The following is a 15,259-nucleotide window of genomic DNA, read 5'->3' as shown; positions in this document are numbered from 1 at the left end:
CAGGAGAATATAAAAGCTGAAGAATCTGAACAATACTTTTCAGAATAAGTCTTAAACTAAGAGCCATAGTGTTAGCTCAGTTGTCTGTATGGCACATGGAAGGAGATTTCCTTGGTGAACAGTGTAGTGGTGGCTAGAACAGAAGACAACGTATAGGATGAAGGCAACATGTCAACAAGTAAGTGGTCCACCACCACCCAGATAATAGCAAGTCATGGAGGAAAGGGAAATCTCTGCCAGAGTTGGTTATGTTAATGTCCTGGGAACAAGCGGTAACAGCAAGAAGTTTTATTAGCCCTTTTGCCTTCATGTCAGTCCTTGGCCAGGGTGGCAGGCAGCCATAGTATTTAGTAAATATTATATTGAGAAGATAGGGAATGTAGCACAATCTCTACTACTCTTTGTTTTTTTGCCTTTTGCAAAACTAAGCTTTTCCTAGGTGGTTATGCAGTCTGACCCATAAATTATTTAATTGTTGAAGCATTAAAAAAATATTTCCATCTTACCCAACAGAGACTCACTGTGTTTTCTTTTGCCTCAACAGTCAAAGCTGCAGTGATAAGATTGTTTATCATGTAATATCACCTGACCTCCATGTCTCTTATCTTTTTTAAAATTTCTTAAATATTTATTTATTTTTGAGAGAGAGAGAGAGAGAGAGAGAGAGAGAGAGAGAGAGAGAGAGAGAGAAAGAGAGAGAGAGAAGGGGAGGGGCACAGAGAGAGGGAGACACAGAGAGAGAGGCTTCAGGCTCTGAGCTGTCAGCATAAAACCCCAGGCAGGACTCAAACTCACGAACCACCAGATCATGACCTGAGCCAAACCCCCTGAGCTTCCCAGGTTCCCCCTGACTGCTATGTCTTTAATGAGCAGAAACTCTTGCTTCCTCATGAGGCAGGTGTCCATGGCTGAGACCAAGATACTGAAGATGCAGATGCAGGGTGTCCTTCTACCAAAGTAGTGGTAGGATGGCCTCCACTCTGATGTTGGGGCAATTAGTTTTATCTTTGATGTTCTGGGTTGGATCAGAGCAGACTACAAATAAGGTGAAACAGACAGAGGTGCCAAATGCTGGAATATTTTGCTTGGTTGTAAATATCTAATAAATCTTTTTCCTTTTTAAAGACTCCTAGTGATATGGGAAATTGAGCACTTAAAGTGCTCACTTAAGAAAAGCCCAGGAGCCACTGGACATCCTTGAGTATTTGGAGCTTTTAAATTCAGAATTACTTGTTTCTTTTCTGGGGATGGCATCCTTTAGGGTCTGTAGGCAGTGCTGCTGGAAATGCTCAGAGAAGAAGTACAGCTTGTGGGTCCCTCAGGTGATGACAATATCATGGATCTTTAGTAAAGGGACAATGAGGATCAGGGAAAATGTGCAAAACTCTGATGGATAGGCATCATATCCTGTGAGTCCAGTTTTGAGGGCAGTTGAAGGGGGACACAAGTCCTTCTGAAGCTAGGTGCTATCAGCAGTGGCCTGAATTTATCATGGTTTATCAAGAAGGTATTCTGTGGGGTTGCTGAGAGCTTCTTCCTAGCCCCAAGGACTAAGGGATGGAGTGCTGTGAGACTCAGAACAAGGCTCTGTCAGATTCTGTTGAGCATTAAATCACAGTAATTTTCTTCAGCTTACATAGTGGTGTTTATGCTGGGCACATACACTTGAAGTGCCTACCCTGACCCAGAATAGGCACAACAATCCCTCCCCCGACCACCTCTGAGGTGTTGGCTAGAAGAAGGGGCAGATACATAAGTCTCCATGTTAGGCTTCTAGGCTCTTTTTCACCCACTGAGCCCTCACTCTTTTCCTAAGTTTGGCCTGTCAGAACCAAGCCACTGAAACCCAGTTATAAACTGAAATGCCCTCTGTCTGCTAACCTCACTCCTTAACAGTTATCTTCACCCCCAAGGCTGCAACATACTTTAATTCTGGAAATTTTAGGAAGTGCCCTTGCAGACCTCTCTTTGTTTTGTAAGAAGGGGATCTATCCACCATTCATCTTCCATGATGAAGTTGATTCTTAAATGTCATACTAAAATGTATTTATCTCTAAATAAAACAATTTAGCCCACAGTAGCTAGGAATGTGTTTAAATTTCGTCTTACATATAGTTCTAATTCTTTGAGGTTGTATGAAGTTTTTGGGGGAAGTACACATATTTTGTAAAATAAATACTTTCACATTTCAAGTTACTCTCTTTAATATAAGTTCCAAGAACCTTGTTTGAAATTTCATTTCATGGTCAATTCAGTATATAATGAATAGCTTAGGGAGGTAATGGTGTGAATAACCTGGGCCATGACAGACATGGATATGTTTTTTCTCCTTAATTTATACCTATTGTGGAGATGGCATGGGTGAATATAACCCTAATTATCTTCAGGGATAGAGTTCCTGTGTAATCTGCCAAAATCCATGGATTGCTATATATACAACAGTGACTATGCTCCTCAGGTTCTCACCCACTGGGGAGCCCAGAACGGGTTGCTGCAAGGGTCTCTCACTTTTTGTCCCTTGATAAAGGATCTGTGTTATGGCTGATGCTTGGGCTTTCTGCAGGGTGCACCTCCATCTGAAAGAGGGACAAGTTGCTTTACAAGGAAGCTCTTCCCAGCCTAGGCCTTTAATCATTTAGAAGCAGTGTCCTTCTATGTATTTGGAGAACTGGGGTGCACATTTATTGACAAACCTTCCAGATGTTCAATCCATCACGAAACACTTGTTTCTTTCAGAACTCTATTTCTTCCAGAAATATATGTGTTTCCTATCACAGCTGTAATGAATTACTATAAATGTTGGAGGCCAGAAGTTCAAAATCAACTTCACTATACTAAGTCAAAGTATCAGCAGGACTGATTCCTTCTAGAAGTTCTATGGGAGAAGCCATTTTCTTGACTTTTCAAGCTTCTAGAAACTGCCTGAATTCTTTGGCTTGTGGCCACTTTTCTCTGTCCTCTAAGCCAGTGATACAGCATCTTCAAAAAGCTTTCTAGAAGTTCCTTGTTTCTGTTTTGACATTACTGTCCGACTTACTCTGACAACTCTCAGGTCCCTCTTAGGCAAACCCTTATTATTATTACATTGGGCCCGTTCAGATAATCCAGAATAATCTCCCCATCTCAAGACCCTTAATTTGGTCATATGTGCAAAATCCTTCATGCCATGTAAAGTAACATTCACAGATTTCAGGGATTAGGAAGTAACATCTGTGGTGGTGGGTATTATTTAGGTTACCACAAGAAAGTATAAATGTTGAAGTATGAAGTTGATGACCTTCTTTGTGGTATGGCTTTATGCAAGGTCTTTCACAAATAATTTCAGTAAAAGTCCTTTTTTTGGTAGAAATATTTTTTAAAAGCTTTTCAGTATAAAACTATCCTATTTTTCTATTGTTAAACAAACAAGCAGTTTATAGTTTAATCACAGACTGTTTTATAAATGTGATTTTAAACAGCCAATTATTTTGGATATATTTGATATTTTGCTCTTCAGTGTTATGGCAATAAATTAATTTAATATTCACCCAGTTGTCATGTGCCATTTCTTAAGAGTTCTACTTTAGCTCAGCACTCATTAGAATTTCCTAATAAACACTGCAAAATGACTCCATCCTGAAATATTGTCAAATTACTATGGAGAAGTTACTTACACACAAAGCTCATGTAATCAGGAATAGGAATTCTGAACACTGATTTTTCTCTTTCTCTTTTTTTTATCTGTCTGTCTCTGTCTGTCTGTCTGTTTCTTGGAAACTTCACTCTGTGGAAGGCCAGCTGCAATGCTGTTACAAAACCTTATGGGGAGACCGTTTGGTAAGGAATGAATTCCTTCAGCTAAGAGTTAGCAAGGCCTGCCAACAATACCATGTGAGTGAGCTTGCAAGCGTGTTGTCCCCCATTTGACCCCCAAGATAAACGAAGACCTAGAAACACCACGAACAGTCTTAAGGTCTTACACAGCCTCACTACTCCTGGATTCCTGACTCACAGAAACTGTGAGATAATAAGTGTTTGTTGTTTTCAGTCATTAGTTTTGGGGGTAATTTATTTATTTATTATCTAATTAGTTTAGATAACTAATACACCAGCCTTGAGCATCTTATGCTTATATATATACACACACATATGTATACATATAGAAACAGTATATATTATATAAACAGTATATATTTATATACATTATATACAATATATACAATATATATTATATATATAAACTGTTATATATATATATATATATATGCACTTTTGACTGTTGGATTTTGAGTACTCCATAGAAGTCAGTAAAGGCATAGCTGGGAAAAGGGGGTGATTTGAGCTTTCTTAAGATATAGCATAATGCAGGAAAGTTCTACTTATATGTTGTAGGAATAAAACATTTAACAGGGACAGGAGGTGAGATGGGGATCACTGTAAGCAAATGGTTGCCATAGTGAAATGTTCATGGTGGCTTAGATTGTAGGGGAAAAAACTTACAGCATCCTAGATTCCCATAATTACTACATACTAGATGAGAATAGGAAGCCAGTTTTAGCATTAAGATAAGCAAAATCCAAGGTGGAGGGGGGTAGAGCACAAATCATAGAATAGCTACCAAATAAGCCAGGATTTCAAGGTGTCATATTAGAAATAACTTTGAGGGGGCGCCTGGGTGGCTCATTTCGTTAAGTGTCCAACTTCAGCTCAGGTCATGATCTCGCGGTCTGTGAGTTCAACCCCATGTCAGGCTCCGTGCTGACAGCTCAGGGCCTGGAGCCTGCTTCAGATTCTGTATCTCCCTCTCTTTCTGCCCCTCCCCCACTATGAGTGCTCGCTCTCTCTCTCTCTCTCTCTCAAGAATAAACATTAAAAAAATTAAAAAAAAAAAAGAAATAACTTTGAGGTCCATCCAAACTAGTGGCTGATCATCAACCCCTTCTCTAATGTCATGTGTAATAAATATATAGAACTGAGAATTGGAGCTACAAACCATTTTGTAACTGATTCATCCATACCATTTTTCCCTGTGGCACGTGAAAAAGGAAAAGCCAAATCATCTACCTGGTGAGCCATGTTAAATTGTTAAATTCAGTTTTTCTGGCCCTTTAAGGATAAGGCTTAGTTCATGATGTTTTGATTTCTTGGTTTTCCAGCTTTTTGTGTTGTGAGCTGGTACTACTCAAAGTTTATACACAAGCTCCCTGCATTTCAATCATGTTAAGAGAAAGTTGGAAAAAAAAATATATTTACTCTTGTGTCCTACCACCTTGTATTTGGATTCAATAAGTTTGGAATGGGGCCAAGGAATCTAAATTTTAGCTAATATAGCTTCCTTCTCAAAGTAATGTAGGGATCATAATTTGAGAAACATAATTCTACAGTCTTTTTGGCAAATGAATACTGATGAATGAATTCTGGGATGAAGGCAACCACCAGAAAAGGAAAATGCAGAGCAGAATGTTGCCAGGAACCGTAATATCCTGCTTTTGAAATTGATTCATAGGCAGAACTCTGTTGTTAATGTCCTAGAACCCATAATAAAGACAAAAGGTAAGTTGGGATTCACCCCTCCAATTATTTGCACCCTGAGGATCCTAAAGTGGAATTTGACTTTTGGGGACAAAAAGGTGGTAGCTGATGATGTGGCCTCAAGAATCAATTCAGAGCTAGATGTTGGTTTACTATGAGTCACCGGCTATGAAGGGGAATTTTCCAGAATGCCAAGAAGTTTTATTAAGGACCAGCATCTATAACTATTTTGAAGATAATGATAATGGCTAATGTTCTTAAGCACTTATTTGTAAAGCACAGACCTAAATATTCTTATGTAATTCTCACAATAACCATATAATATCAGATGAAGAAAATCAGGTTTAGTAAAGTCACCAATTTTATTTAACTACTATGTGGACAAATGGGCTTTTAATCTGTCTGACTTCAAAGCCTGTAGGCTATCTCATTAGTTACTCTGCCTCCCTAAATGGTACGGTGAGGGAATGGAGAAGGCTCTTCCAAAAGGAATTAACTTTCACAGGAGAGGTTGCTAAAGACAGACTGAATCAAAGTTGATTATGCTACTCCTGTGATCAGAACTTCTGGAAAGTTTTACACAGTTAGTTTCTGGTCATTTACGGTATGAGTTTCAGCATCTCTAAGAATCAAACATAGAAAGAGGCTCCATTTATTCCAATAAAATAATTGTCCATCTATGTGGATAGAGACCTTTAAGAAATGTTACTTGGAGGAGTATAACGGGAGTCCCAATTGGACCTAAATTGAATGCACTTTAAAACTCTTGTTGTAGAGGTCTACCAAAGGCAGATTTTTATGAGAAAGAAAGCCTCCTGGGAAATAACTATTACAAGGAAGAAGGGAATCTGGCACATATTTGTGCCCAACAATATCATCAGTACTGGAAAGAAAGAGTCATTATTAATATAGAATGGTGTCTGTTGCCCAGCCCTTCAACCCCAAATGACTCAGGTCAAGTGCTAGAAGGACCCAGGTAATATTTGACAGACAGAGCTCTTTTATCAAAAAGCTTGAAATCACTGGGAGCTCTGTGCCCATGCATTGGAGTAAAATGCAGGGGCTGACTGAGGATTCTCTCCTATTTATGTAGAGAACGTAGAGCACAGCATTGCTGACACTCTGAAGGCATCCAGTGAAGAGGTGGCTTCCATGATGTCAGCAACATTAGGCACTACACCATGTTTGGCACAACAGAGAGGTTTTAGCCCAGGAGGGCCTTGCATAGTGCATATTAATTATCAGGATCTGTGCCAGAAAAAGGTCTTCATGATATTTTATAAGCCTTAAGCCTGAGGAGCAGACCTTAGCACTGAGAGCCAGGAATGGAACAAAAGAGGGGGGGTGGAGGCAGTGATTGCATGGTATTTAAGAGAACTCTGTTTCAATCCATATGCAATTCTTTTAGAAATAATTAGGGGAGATTTTAAGAGATTCCAGAGATCCCAAATACTAGATAAAGGCAGAGCGCTAAAGAGGCTTTTATTACAATTAATGTTGTTACCAAGTCTCCTAGATGCCTCCTAATACTCCTTGGTTCCTCATATTTATGTCCTTGTGTTGAAGCAAATACACAGTAAATCAGTGCTAACCCATGTCACCAATGGAATATTGTGAAAGTGATAGAGTGTGATTCTAAGGTAGCTTATAAAAGGCAATAAAGATTCCACCTTGGTTTTTTAGATTGTTCACTCTGGGAAAAGCCAGCCTCCATATCTTAAGGACATTCAAGTAGCCCTGTGGAGAGGCCCACAGAGAGGGTAACAGGCCTCCCATAAGAAATCTGCATTTGCCAGCCATGTGAGTAAAATACTTTGGAAGCAGATCTTCCAGCCTCACTGAAACCTTCAGATGATGATGGCCTGGCCAACATCTGACTGCAACCTCATGAGAAACTGAGACAGAACTGCTCACACAACCCTCTTCAAATACTTAATCCACAGAAACAGAGAGAAATAGTAGTAATTGCTGTTAAATCACTGAACTATAGAGTAATATGCCATGCAAAAAAGATAGCTGGTACAAATATTGTCTCCATTTTTACTTTTAGGCTAAAAAGAGCATAAAGAGAAGCTTTGAATAAGGTGTGAATTGCTCCACAAGGGTAGGATGTGATCGGTGCTGAGACACTGGGAAACTTTTCTCAAAAGAAAAATGAAAAGGTAGGTCCATTTGTGTTCAAAGGACAGATTTGTCTACAACATCGAGTACACAAAGAGAACTAAGGAATTAGGTGGGATAGAATGGGTAGGTCTGAGTTAGGGGAGTCAATTTTAGGAACTCAGATATGAACCTTAGGACACTACAAATATGAGGCCAAAGAGTAATGGAATAAATAATTGGTCTTCCAGAAAAATATTTTATCTGATTGGGAGTGATTGAGAGTTGAATGGAAGGCACTGGAATGAAATAGTGTGCCATGGAAAATGGAAATAGAGGCTATATAAGTAGCTACAAGAGATTGTTTCATATTACTGTAAGTTGTCCTATGATCTGTAGTTATATATAAAACAAAGGTTTATAATTCTACCTTTAGATTCAAAATGATATAATTATTAACCTTGGGCTAGCAATATCAAAACTCCCCATATAAGCCTCCTCATCTAAAAAAAATACAAGTAAAAGCAGTAAGTATCTTTTCAAAATATTGTTGCATGATGTGACAGAAAAGGACTAGAATATTTGTGAATGTAAAATACTTAATATTGCTAAGTAGCATGCTTGCATTAAATTCCTGAGAAAGTTACTTCTATTTCTTAAGCATTTTTCTCTGCCAAGAAATTAATTGTATAGTTTTCCAATGCAGTCCAAAGCAAATTATATTTTATATGACACTAAGTCATTGAAAGCTGTGATTCAGGACAGTATCTGTGAAATGACAGTAATAATGAGGGAAAGAGCATCAAAAAGGCTTGTTAGAGTATTATTTTTGATCCTAGTATAATAAATTCCCCTTATGACTTGTTATTAACTTATATAAATAACTGCCTTCATAACCTTGCATATCCATATCTGGCTACATAGAAATTATTTGCTTTGAGGTCTGCACTCCATTTCATACTTGGAAAACCTCAGTTTCCTAGTTAGCCTACCCTTAGATGAATAGAAATTAGTAATAATATTGTTAAACTGTCAAATTATTGTAGAATACAAATTTAGAAATAGCAAATTGGCTTAGATTTGGAGCCACATAGATGTCATGGTGACTAACAAAACACCTGGAGTTTGAACGGTGGTTTACTAATTAACTCTTCAGTAACTTGGGTTTTCTTACACATTTACAAGCTATTTTTAAATTAAAAGTAATTCAATCCAATCCTGCAAATATTTGTGGATACCCACTTAAATGAAAAGTAATGTTACTTTGCTCTCATGGTTCTTGCCCTCAAGGTTTATAATCTAGAAAAAGAAATAAGCAGGCACATAACTCAGAAATCAAGATAGACTATGCCAAATAACTTAGAAGAGATCACCAACAAAGTACATTAGAAATGTGTATTCAAATGAAGGGGGAAGCTTGGGGTTTGATGGTAAGTAATAATGTATATCTTAGAGGGGTTACTGTCAGGATTAAATAAAATAATTTACATACAGTAATTGAAGCATACTAAGTCTCGATAAATATTGGCATCATTGTTTTCATTTCTATAGCTGCTGCTATTTTATTTTTTCCAATAGAGTTTATTTATATAAGGATAATCACATTTGCTCATTTAATCTGCATTTGTTATTTTGGTTGTCTTGACTTTATTGGATCAGAAAGTTGATCAAATCAAATATACTGACTGCCAGTCAATACATAAGAATGGCATGGTAGAATTTGAATACCTCCAGCAGATTAATGGTAGCTGGTTATTGCTGTCACTACCCCTCCTGCAGTCCACAATACTCTCTTTAGATTGGCTGGGATTTCCAAGAAGCAATTCATCTGGAAGTAAAAAGTAACTTCCTTGGTTCCCCTAGACATTTGGCTGTCCCCATCACCTTTCCTTTATTTCCAAGATTAGGAGTTTCATTGTAAACTTCCCTAGCATGTAAATCCAGTGATCCCACAGTCTCTGTAAAGAGCCATTGCTCAGGCACACAAAGGTTACACCATAGGTGATTAGAAGACTGCCTGCTTTGTCTATAATACTCAGCCTAAGTGACTCTGAAGATCACTCTTTGATTTTTAAAAATTATTCCAACTATAGCTGAAATGTGCTTTTTCTCTTCAGTTTAAATGCTTTTTTTTGTTGTTGTTGTTGAGGAAAGGGGAACTTATCAGTTATTTACACATTTTTATTTTTAAAGCTCAGTTGCCATTCTGCATGCAAGTTGTGGCTATGTAAAAGTCACAAAAGCTTCCTTTTGTGGGCTGTGGAATGTCAGTATGTGATTCATAGAAAAAAAGCACTACTAGATTTCATCTTATGAAACTGTTAGACCTTTGAAGATGTCCACCTATTTCTCTCCCTATATACTACATATTGTCTAGCAAAGGTGATTCTCAATCAAGGTTTCTGAATGACTAGATGAAGTCAATGTGTATTCGTTTTCCTTTACTCTCCTGTTGTTGCACTCCCTTCAAATTCTACACAAGATAATAAATTTGCCTAATGAATCCTGGGTTGGATCAACTCAGGAAAAATCTCAAGAACTTTTTCTGTCTCTGTTATTTATTGTGATAATGCCAAAGGTTGTTGGTGTCTTTCAATGACTTTCTTTGTGCATATTCAACTTATACAATATCTTAGACAAATATACATATTTTTTCATTTGAAGGCAAAAAGGACATGCTCTGCAGAGAAATAAGCAGATGTAATACTGAGCTTTATGTGATTGTGTTTTCACCGCGTAGTTAGATTGTTTGGATGGTAGGCAGTTTAGTATGGTGCAGGGAGAATTCTAGAACTCATATTGAGGCTGGTTCTGGAACTGCCACTCTTTAGTTGCATGACTTTAGAAAACTGTCTTAATCTCTTGTAACTCCAGTATTCTCATCTGGGAAATAAAGAGCTGCATTCTATGAACCCAAAGCCGCCTGTGAACTCTGCAATTCCACAAATCTAACATGCTGTGATCAGAAAAATAAACTGAAGAGTTGAATTTGATAATTCAGGTAAAAATATCTAGCATATATTAAATAAAAGACAAGATGGAGTACTTGATTTACTCACTTATCAAATGTATATTGCACATTTACTATGTCTATGGCACTGGACTAAGTGGTATGTGTATGTGTGTGTATTGAGTATGGTAGGAATCCTAAAATGAGGCTTAGAGTCTAGTTAAAGGAGATTGGGTGTGTACATGAGTAACGCTCACTGACAAGGGCTCTCCATTTTAGGAAATTAACTAGACAATTGAGCTACAATTCATTTTATCTTTTAAGACAGCACTTGATGTTCTGAGATAAATGGCTCAATCTGAAGTTACTTCAGAGTGAAATAATTTTATCGCATAGCAGAACATCACAATTTGTAGGCACAAAGCTTGCCAAGTCCATAAGAATATGTGGGTGTACTTGTTTAAAAAAAAACATGTGATTAGGTCAGAAAACTCTTCCCCAGGGTCTGCCTTAACTGAAGACAAATAAACCAATCCCAATCCTGACTGATAGTAATAATAATTTATAAAACAGGTGGTAGAGCTGAACAGAAAGATTAGAGAAAGGTGTTAATCAAAGTCACAGTGGCATGCTTATACAAGAAAGCAGCAAGAAAATAGATGGTTGGTGTCTGGGACTGCTGGGTTCTTTTAGGTAATTTTTTAGCTTTGATTAATGATGCCACCAGACTACAGTGCCTAATCCTATATAGCATATTACAAATCCATATCTTTCTTCACACAGGCTCCTCCCATCCACATTGCAAACTGTCTGCAGCATCCTCATTTCTGACGCATAAACACATTTTCTTAGTTTAGGTTTAATTTTTTCTTAAATGCTCAGTCATAGAGCAAAAGATGATTGCAAATATAGGTGGATATTTATAATTTATATACTAAGGTGGAGGGATATAGAAGGAGGTACATGAATACAGACTTCGTTGTTTTAGGCATATGTAGGAACATTGAAGACTTCCCCCCCCTCCCGCCCAGGAAGACAGGGAAGGTTTTAGAGTGGTAATCTGGGATGAAAAAGAAGAATGGGAAAGTAACATTAAAATATGTTAATTTCAATATTCCAAGTGAATGACCATTAAGATTTGTGAAAGTGGGAATCAAGAAACTTAAAATTATTATATTATTATCTAACCTACAATCTATACACATTTTCTCAATATTTCCAATAATGTCTTTTATAGCTTTTGTTTTGTTGAAAGGACATCCATATTGGGATTCTGGTATAGACCTAGAGCATTAATTCATTGTTATAAATGTAGATTTGAGAGTCACTCGCTAGGATGGAAGTGAAGTTACTAAGGCAATAGTTAAGGTGAAATCACTATAGAAAGAGAGAATAAGAAATAAGGTTAATTAAGGACAGAATCGTGAGGTAATTTTATATTAACTTTTAAATTTTCAAAATTATTGTATAGTCAGTATTTTCCATATTTAGTCAATCAAAATTATTTAATTAATATTCTTGTTTGTGACAAGTTATGAAGTTATTAAAGGGTGGAACACTTGGTTTTCTGACTCCTAAGCATGTGGTCCTTCTACTATAACACAATTACAGCCCATGAATACATCGTTTGGGTTCTGGAAGACACTTCAGTGTGGCTTATTCAATTTTCCAAAGATAGTTGTAATAAGATTTCCTAAGACACATGTTCTTTTGCAATGTGACTTGGCATTCCCCCATCAAGGGGTAGGATCAGCAATCGGGTCATGCCGTAGAGATACAAAAAGTATGCTTCCCTTTTTACTGGTGACATATAATGTAATCATTATGAGTTAATAAATACATACTTGTTTATATCTTCATATTATTCTAAGAAAGATTTAAGGCAGCTGGAGATATTTTGTGGCATTACTGCTTGAAGTCCTCAGAATGTATATTTAGATCACTGAACCTATTTTTCTAACCAAGTGTATGGTTTTCTTTCCACATAATCTTTTCGTATTGCTCCAGCTGTTCCCTTTCAGAAATGTCTTCTTTCAAAAGTTATGCTTTATTTTTATTTTTTCTATTTATTTACTTCTTTGTGTGTATGTGTATTAATTCCAGGATAATTAACACAGTGCTATATTAGATTCAAGTGTACAATATAGTGATTCAACAATTCTAAATATTACTCAGTGCTCATCAAGATAAGTGTTCTCTTAATCCCCTTCACCTATTTTATCCATCTCCCATTCACCTTCCCTCTGGCAACTACCAGCTTGTTTTCTATATTTATTACTGTTTTTTGTTTGTCTCTTAATTTTGTTTGTTTTGTTTCCTAATTTCCACACATGAGTGAAATTATATGGTATTTGTCTTTCTTTGACTGACTTATTTCACTTAGCATTATACCCTCAAGATCTATTCATATTGTTACAAATGGCAAGATTTCACTCTTTTTTATGGCTGAGTAATATTCCTTTCAAGAGTTATTATACCTACCATTTTAGAGACAAATTATCTAGTACAATTAGTCTCATGAGTTGATGGAAATGCTTACATCAAACCAGATGTCTAATAATGTCCTATGTCCACTAGTCAGAGGCTTAGGCAAGGAGTGATAGGACATAAGCAGAAAATAACTACTTTTTGACTTGGAGCCTCTGAGAAAAAGGAAGTAGACCTCAGTGAGTGATGTAGGTGGAAAAGAAGAGGGTGAAAGAAACCACTATCTGTAACTCATTGACTAGCATCAGGTTTTGTGACAAACACTGTGCTCTGAACTAGAAGGCATAGTTACACTCAATTTCTAATATAATTTCCTTTCATTTTATTTTGTTACTTTGTGACTACTTACTGGTGTTCAAAAATCCTGGAAAAACTTGAAGAATTTTTTTTAAAAAGTGTCAGCAATGGGATTCTACTACCTTATGAGCCACACCAGCTCTTTATTTCCATTTTTTTATTTTAGAAGATTATCTATATCTAGTGAGAAATTTAAACATTGCCATGGGGAGCACATCAACACAATGCCCACTTCTCATCTCTAGTCCTTTAGTTTCCTCTCCAAAGTCAACCTGTTTTCTAATTTTTGTGTATATATAATCTGAGATACTCTAGATTTGTCAAGTATGTACATACATATCTATGCTGCTTTTTTTTTTGTCCATTTAGTAGCATATGATTTTTGCTTCTTGTTTTTGTTTTTTACAGTTAGTTTTTAAAACAAAGTTTGGTCCACATCAGTATAAGTACATAATAGAAGTCACATTTGTATAGTATTCCATCATACACCTGCACTGTGATCCACTTAATTGTTTTTTATTGATAGATACCTTACAGTGCATATCAACTGATAAACAGTGCTTTAAAGTTTGAAGTTGTAAAAATGCAACATAACTTTAAAGTCTTTAGGTGAATTATACAAAACGCCACAAGGTGGGGATACCAGGTCATAGAAGTGTATCTCTGAATTTGATTCTTTATATTCTCTGGGGTTGTTAGTTTGTTACTGTGTTTCTATGCCTCTCCTTGTGTCTTTTCCCATTTGTCTTGGTTTCTTTCTGTCTACCTATGCACATTTTTACTCATTAAGCCTTTCTTTGTATTTCACTGTTACATGGATGTACTTTAGAGTTTAAGTGTAAAACAGTAAAAAGCATGGTGAGTGAAATAGGACTGAGTTCTGATTCTGACTCTAATCAGATCTCAGACTTTTTCTATTTACATCTTTAATTTTTACATTTAAAGGTACTGATTTTCCCATTTGTTGAGCAAAATAATCTCTAAAGCTCTCTTTTCTACAATTCTACACATTATTTTATTTATATATCTGCTTATTCGCCCATCATCTAATACGTTTTGAGTATCTACTATTTACAGATAATGCCGGAAGCACTAGGAGGAGGGGGGGAGATTACAAAGATGTATAAAATGCCTCCTAGTTTTGACTCAATCTAGTGAAGAACACAAACAGAAACAAATGACTACATTATGAAGAGTAGCAGAATGTGCCAACCCAAAATTTGCCTCTTTGGCATATAGATTATTTTAAATTGATTATTTTGAGAAACAGTGGACACAGGACAAGCTCTGAAACAGAGTATAAGTTATCCTTTTGCAAGGGAAATTTACATTTATAAAATAAATCTCCATTTGTAAGGATGTCTCTCTCTGCGTACCAAGAACAGAAGGATGACACTAAATCACAAGAGAATCTTATTAATGGAGAAGGCACAGATTTAAATTTGCATAGCAAACCTAGGCCTTGTTTACCCTTGCTTTTCCTGGTAATCTCACATAATTGGCCTCATCCCCACCCCCCAGCACACACTCCTTTCTTTCTTTTGTCTTTAGCTGAAGATAGTTTTAAACTGGTGGCTTAGGCCACCTCAGGGAGTTACTCATTTCTCCCTGTGTATCTCCCCTGTACATATGAGGTATATATGTTAATAAACTTCTCTAATTCTTCTCTTATTCCATCTTTTATTATAGCAGAGAGCCAAGAATCAGAAGGATAGAGGGAAAAGTGTTGTTCTTTCCCTACACTTGCTTATAATTACACTTATTAAATGGAATTTTAAGCTCATTTACTAATTTAAAAAGTGGAGAATAGAATAGTTATGTGCCTTAATTTTTTTTTTTCCTTATTGTAATTGAACTATTATTTTCTGAGGACCATTTGCCCTCAAGAGAAACAAACAAGCAAAAAAAAAAATA

General features: G+C 36.5%; 2 long non-coding RNA genes across 5 annotated transcripts in view; one reads left to right on the top strand and one right to left on the bottom strand.

The window, feature by feature from the left end:
* The window catches only part of LOC113593339 (uncharacterized), a 308,036-nt gene that overhangs the window by 236,447 nt on the left and 56,330 nt on the right, over positions 1-15,259 (bottom strand). The window lies entirely within an intron of this gene.
* Positions 960-13,300, top strand: LOC128316232 (uncharacterized). Its single transcript, XR_008299832.1, has 3 exons — positions 960-3,870; positions 7,562-7,673; positions 10,486-13,300. It is a non-coding gene; the product is annotated as an uncharacterized LOC128316232 (long non-coding RNA).

The sequence above is a fragment of the Acinonyx jubatus genome, chromosome A1 (genome assembly GCF_027475565.1).
Source record: "Acinonyx jubatus isolate Ajub_Pintada_27869175 chromosome A1, VMU_Ajub_asm_v1.0, whole genome shotgun sequence".
Lineage (NCBI taxonomy): Eukaryota > Metazoa > Chordata > Mammalia > Carnivora > Felidae > Acinonyx > Acinonyx jubatus.
This window is presented reverse-complemented; position numbering and strand designations above follow the sequence as displayed.